We start from the raw sequence: 7,804 nt of genomic DNA on the forward strand, positions 1-7,804 counted from the left end.
AAGCATTTTTTTGCAAATGACCATCCTTTTACGATTATCTATGTCACGAATCATGACAGACAGTCATGAAAGGTAGACACGAAAATCCGTTCCATTACATTTTAACATTGAAGAATAAATACTATTGACATGTTGCATCCATTCTCCTGTAAGTTATGTTATATGTGTCTGATACGTGTTGTTCTAACACAACATGATGTCCATTTCACTTCCGGTATTCCTGAAACTTACAATTGATACGTCTTTTGCATTCCTCTTACTTTCAAACGGGCTCCTTCATCTCACTTCCGTAATGTCTCGTATCAACTTCCGTTCTGTTAAAGCTTGACTTCCGGCGTTCGCATACGAATGCGCTGTGGATCGACAGGAAAGATCGGTCTGGGCTTTTCTAAATTAGAATGCACTAAGCGACCAATGTCTATGGTAAAATGATTGTGGATATCTGTCAGGACAGCTCCTCGGCCATTTTTACCACTCATTACTCCTGGAAAGTGCTGGGCCGTGATCCGCGGCCACTTCACAAGCGAATAGGAGAATACATAGTTATCACGAAAATAAACTAATATAATATCAAACACAACTACAAGAAGTTGCACAATACTGACAACATATAAATATTTTAAGATTCCTCTGCAACACATGATTGGATTGGATACGGACCGTGTTTTAAACTTCTATAGAACAACGGCTCAATCGTGTTGAATCCCGCCCTTCGTACTTGAACCACGCCCTATTTCCAACGAAATCCACATGAGGCCTGATGGGCCATGTAACTTATTAACCAAATTGGATGACGAATTGGCTGTATTTAGCGAATAAACAAATATTAAATATTTCTTAACGAAACTTAATCTATAACTGAAAATTGCATCCGATCACAGTGCTGCTAAACCCCATACCAAATATAACGGTGGCCTATGCACTCTACACAACACCAACACGTGTGTTCACGGAAAACAGTCACCGATGTCGATAGGGTCATATTGCAATGCATACTTACATGAATTGGTAGGAATTCCACAATTGTAAAAACATTAGAGAATTAACCTGTTTTGTTTACAAGATGATGACGACCTTTCATAATACTCCGCCTCTTATCTCTGACTATGTCTGTCTGTCTGTCATTGTATTGTTTATGCAATAATACAATTGCCATTGTCTTTGCCACGAGTCAGTATGAGCAGGTCAAATGACCGACTTTTGAAAGCTTCTTCCTGATTGAGCGTTTCGAAGTGGCACGTCATGGGAGCTGACAGGAGATAAATATTATGTTTTTTATTCTACAAACAAGAAAGTATCTATCAAAGTGTATAATAATGAAGATACGCTGAAGTACGTCATCAGCCATGGCTATGCTGGTGATAAGAACATGATTGTTTGTTTGTTTGTTTGATTTTGTTTAACGTCCTATTAACAGCTAAGGTCATTTAAGGACGGCCTCCTCTGGGTGCAAGATGCATGCGTGTAGTGTATGTGTGTGTATATTGGGAGGCTGCGATATGTTCGTGTTTGTCTACTTGTGATAGCGCGAAACTGATGCCTACTTTATAGTGCTACCTCACTGAAACATTCTGCCGAAGACACCAAGCAGGACGCCCCACCCGGTCACATTATACTGACAACGGGCGAACCAGTCGTCCAACTCCTAATTTGCTGAGCGTTAAGCAGGAGTATAAACTACCATTTTTAAAGACTTTGGTATGTCTCGGCCAGGGGACAGAACCCAAAGCCTTCCTCACAGGGGCGAACGCTCAACAAATGGCCAAAAGTGAGGCATTGTCAAGGGAGACATTAGGAAGAAGAAAGTTATTTAGAAAGGAGAGAAGAGATAAGGTCCCAAATTTAGTCGCCTCTTACGATCATGCAATTGGGGGCAGCAGGTACAATTCTTACGCCCTACCTGCAGGGACTGATAAGAACATGAAATCTTTCTTGAGTTCAAACCAAATATCATGTTCTGATCGCCAGTATAGCCACTCAAAACAATGTGCTATGCCCTAAGCTGTCGTGAAACGATTTTAAGGTATATGTACCATTAAGAAAACGGACAGTAAATGGTTTATCCTACTTTTTTATTGTGAAACTCCGATTTGATTGTATGTATATTACCGTCTATCACTATAAACTGACAATAGTTATTCTTACTGTCTAGCTAGCTGTTTACTATATTCTCTTAGCCGATTACATTATATCTAACGCTGTTATTATCCCAAAATTCACCTGTATATTTGGCAGGGTGTGTATAGAGATAAGACATATTTTGTCAAGAGCTTCCCTAGTATCAGCTGAAATCGGCGATGAATCAAGCAGTCATGATGCCATGCTCTACATGTCTTATGGAGGATAGCACACAGTTCCCCGTTGCCGATCATCCTCATGTCTTCTTGTCTTGGCAATTAGCGTCATGTCGTGAGGTTTTTAGTCTGTTAGCAGCATGCCTACTTGTCTATTTGCACCCAACCGTAATGCTTTTATCAATGCCGTGTATTGTATGTTGATCGTCAGCATCATGCTTCCGTTCTTGATCAAACTTATCTACAAATATTACTAAAACACCTCTCAGTATCACAATTTCAAGAATTGTTCGTGTGTCTAATTGCCAACATCTTAATTAGGTAACAAATAATACCGCAATCAATTAAATCTGTACTGTAAACTTGGTGAGCACGCACCTGTTCTAAACCTGCCCACGTGATACGGAGACCTAACGTGAGCTGTTACATACAGTACAGAGCATACATAAACAGGGATTGGCACTAAGAGGAAATCTTACCATAAACAAGTATACCTTGGGCGGAATGCTATTTTCGTAGTGACATTAATGTACAATATAAATGTATTTATTCACAGTAAAATTAAAAACAAAAAAATAAGCTTTAACAAAGTTAGCACCGTTCAAAGTTCATTACAACACAATCTTCCCAAATTCAAAATCCTGCCGTGCACGCAATTGACGTGTGAAATTATATTAGCCAACTTTAATCAAATCAGGATCTCCGTGGAGCGGAGATTAAATTCTATTTTTCAATCAGGGTGGACTTTTCTGTCAGTGGCCAGACTGGAAATCCGATTTCTGCTCGCGGTGATGCGTATGAACTTTTCCTCAAGATGGTCGACTTTACTTCAAGATTACTTCGCGTCAATTTTATTTTAATATGCGCTTAAATAAATCTGGCTTTGTCACCATTGTGAATGAAAAACCTATTATAACGGTAGAGTTAGGTAGGTTGTCGTGTTGAGGGTAACAATAGCTGACACAACTTACAGCTCGTGGCTCGTCCTCAAGTACTTACAGGTCACTGGTACAGTGTACTTTAGAAAGCTAGCTAAAGAGTTCGTCATCAAGTACTTACAGGTCACTGGTACAGTGTACTTAAGAAAGCTAGGAGCTCGTCCTCAAGTACTTACAGGTCACTGGTATAGTGTACTTTAGAAAGCTAGGAGCTCGTCCTCAAGTACTTACAGGTCACTGGTACAGTGTACTTTAGAAAGCTAGGAGCTCGTCCTCGAGTACTTACAGGTCACTGGTACAGTGTACTTTAGAAAGCTAGGAGCTCGACCTCAATTACTTACAAGTCACTGGTGAACTTTAGAAAGCTAGGAGTTCGTCGTCAAGTACTTACAGGTCACTGGTACAGAGTACTTTAGAAAGCCAGGAGTTCGTCCTCAAGTACTTACAGGTCACTGCTACAGTGTACTTTAGAAAGCTAGGAGCTCGTCCTCAAGTACTTACAGGTCACTGGTGAACTTTAGAAAGCTAGGAGTTCGTCCTCAAGTACTTACAGGCCACTGCTACAGAGTACTTTCGAAAGCTAGGAGTTCGTCCTCCAGAACTTACAGGTCACTGGTACAGAGTACTTTAGAAAGCTAGGAGTTCGTCCTCAAGTACTTCCAGGTCACTGGTACAGTGAACTTTAGAAAGCTAGGAGTTCGTCCTCAAGTGCTTACAGGTCACTGCTACAGTGTTCTTTAGAAAGCTAGGAGTTCGTCCTCAAGTACTTCCAGGTCACTGGTACAGTGAACTTTAGAAAGCTAGGAGTTCGTCCTCAAGTACTTACAGGTCACTGGTATAGAGTACTTTAGAAAGCTAGGAGCTCGTCCTCAAGTACTTACAGGTCACTGGTGAACTCTAGAAAGCTAGGAGTTCGTCCTCAAGTACTTACGGGTCACTGGTACAGTGAACTTTAGAAAGCTAGGAGTTCGTCCTCAAGTGCTTACAGGTCACTGCTACAGTGTTCTTTAGAAAGCTAGGAGTTCGTCCTCAAGTACTTCCAGGTCACTGGTACAGTGAACTTTAGAAAGCTAGGAGTTCGTCCTCAAGTACTTACAGGTCACTGGTACAGAGCACTTTAGAAAGCTAGGAGTTCGTCCTCAAGTACTTCCAGGTCACTGGTACAGTGAACTTTAGAAAGCTAGGAGTTCGTCCTCAAGTACTTACAGGTCACTGGTACAGAGTACTTTAGAAAGCTAGGAGCTCGTCCTCAAGTATTTACAGGCCACTGTTACAGAGTACTTTGGAAACTCGTAGCCCGTCTTTAAGTACTTCCAGGTCATTGATACAGTGTATTTTGGAAAGATGGGAGCTCGATCTTAATCATGTCCAAGTAACGTTATAAAGATATTGCATGACTTCAAATATGTCATATCGGACGAACATATGATGGAGATTTGTCATCAATGCTTCAAGACAGAATAGCTGCTGTACATAATGACAATTGCACGTGACATGATAAGACACTCAACATGCTTGAATGATAACAACTCTGAATCTTATAACAGTAATACTGGTTTAGCTTGGCGTGACACGCAGATCACAAAAAATCCTGGAAGTTGGTGAATATATGGTAAGTCCTGGTGAACAAAGCAACAATAAATGTTACTTATTCTCCTTTACTGACTTTCTCAAATTGATTTAATAAGCCGGCTTCAGACAATACAAACACCTAGGGACTACCGAAAAGACAGGAAACTGTATGTACCAAGGTAATCCTAGAGGAGATCTCGCGCGAACAGTAAAGAGTTTCTTATAACGACATGTGACATTCCCCCCTGATGATCTCGCGTAAAGATGTTACAAGACTAGCTTAAGACGATGATTCAACAGGTAGCTTTCAGTCCCATTCTACGAAAATGGTCATATCAATTGTAAGGAACCGAAATTAAGGTACATTTTTTCTGTACTTATGTTCGTATATTTTATTGTTTGGAAATATAGTTTGTTATCGATGCATTGGGAGTTGGAAAATACGCTGTTAATGTTGCATCGAAGGCAGAACTGGGTCAGTATACCATGGACTGTTTTGTGAATATTTAAACATTGTGATATTTGGCAAGGATTACACAAAATGATAAAAATGTACATGTACTTGTAAAGGAGTCGTTAAAAGTAAATAAACAACTCCACGAAAATGGGATATATACATGGTTTAAATATGTTTCCCAAATAAAAAAGATTAATAATATTAATTATGACTTTCATCACGACCCATTCTTTGCAAAAAAAAGAAAAGGAAAATGAAACTATTGTTTAAAAAGTCGATACATGCTAAATTTGAAGCTTACTTCTTTGAAAAAATGCATAGTTTGGACGAAAATAGTAAGTTATTTCTATACAGTAAAATTTTAAAAAAAAGTATGCAGAGGAACACTACCTATCGTTACCCAACTTTGAATATAGAAAATTGATGGCAAAGCTGAGACTAAGCAACCACAATTTAGAAATTGAGGCTGGAATATCAAAAAAGATTCCTCAACAATCCCGACTATGTAAATTCTGCAATACTGTAGAAGATGAAGTACATTTTATATTTAAATGCAAAATAAATTTAAATATCAGGACTACGTTTCTCCAAAAAAATAGAATTAACCCATCATTGCCGGATCTACAAAATTTAATATTATTATTGTCATCTAATGACCCACAGCTTTTGCAGGAAATAAGCCTCTTTATTAAAAAGTCATTTGAACTGAGGAAGGCAGGCTTGCAGAATGCATAAGTATGTAGTTTTTGCTGTCCATTATACAGTATCAATGATTGTTTGATGTTTGTAGCTCGATCCTTGTAAATTGGATGTAAAAATGCAATAAAGCTGATTGAATGATATATCATTTATTTACGTATACTGTGCCGATAATCTAACGGATTTCTGTTCAACAATAAAGTTATGCTTAATTGTGAAAATTCACCCAAAACTGATTTTGTACAGCAGATTGCGGCGCTCATGTGATGTTGTGGTGCAGTTTGTACATTATGATGTAAGTGTCGCTCAGAAGAGATTTCAGATCAAATATCGCTATCAACAGGGCAGGTAAATACTGACAATACAAAAAAACTAGATAAAGTGAGGTTAATGTGGAAACAATGAAACTTTTTTTCATCAAATGAAATATTCTTTATGAATTTTGATGTTTAGTTTTGAAATGTGATTATATGTCGTTAAGCTTGCTTGGCTAAACACTAATTTCATCTCCTAGATTTATCGTTCTATTTCAGGTCGTGATATACTTATTTAGACCCAGGCTCAATGAACTTCTAGCTTATAGCTTTGCAAACAAGTTTAACCACCGAAAATTTCATTCCATGTCTTCAACGTAATCGTTTTAACAGAAAATCTATATTTTGAAACACACAAAAGTTCAAACAGAGCTTCTTATTTCATTTTTCTCTTTACCATAACATACTTTTTTTTCTAAATATTTTTCAACGTATATTGTGTATTATAAAAGTATTGTAAGGAAATGTGATCCGAAATACGTTCGACAGATATATTTTTTTAAATTAAACTGAATTTGTTTTAATTGAACTGTTTCCATTCGGCTAGAATGCAAAATTGAAAACTACATAAAACTGATTTAACCATAAACTTAATTACTTTCTAAAATGCCCCCAGATCGCACAAGATCAATTCTAGATTTCACTTTACACCTCACTATAGAAGAGCTCTGTAGGCGCTCGCACAGGACCCTCGTCATGAAAATGTTGGAAGCCACAGGATTTCAAATGTATTAGGAATACCTGTTTCTGTTCATCAAACTCCCCCTTCGAAGTCGGAGGAAAAATAGGCTTAACAAAAATAGGTCTCGTAGTTTCATTTATGACGTTATTATTTTGCATTTCATTTTTAGTTCATATTTTCGTTTTGTCGGGATTTGTCTCCGGTGTTGATTGCGACGATTGATTTCTTCCCTTTTGAGCGACAATTACATTATATTGTACAGACTACACTGTAATTATTTCACCAAAGCCGTATGAGCGCGATTGACTGCTACACAAAATCAGTTTTAGTTTGAATATTCAAAACTGAACTGGAAGGCGAATGATGTTGAGCACAATTTTTAATAGTGTATAAGAGATTCATAGATTGTCGGCTCAGTACAACGACTAAAATACACATCAATTGTAAATAGCATATACCATATTATAAAATAATTAATGATATACACAAAAACAAATAGCTTCAATCTGTTAATACTGCTATTTCCGTTTTGTGTTTTCAAGATAATCAAACGGGTTAGGAATCAGGCGAAAGTCCTCCTCGATATCCAGGGGTTACGCTCACTAAGAGAGCGTAGGTGAGCGTAACCCCTGGATATCGAAGATGGCGAAAGTCTAAAGGTCACTAGTTGAATCATGATCATGATTAAATTAGCTCCCGACATACACTAGTAACAGTTGTACAAAAACTTCTATAAGTAATGTAGTTAATATAATGAAAGATATAAGTTAAAGCGAACTCCCTATTTGGTATTTCTAAGCGAACCTGTTAACGTCTGAGAGAGATTACAGCCTGCTATTCCCAGTGAT

Source organism: Mizuhopecten yessoensis, unplaced genomic scaffold (genome assembly GCF_002113885.1).
Source record: "Mizuhopecten yessoensis strain PY_sf001 unplaced genomic scaffold, ASM211388v2 scaffold6893, whole genome shotgun sequence".
Taxonomy (NCBI): domain Eukaryota; kingdom Metazoa; phylum Mollusca; class Bivalvia; order Pectinida; family Pectinidae; genus Mizuhopecten; species Mizuhopecten yessoensis.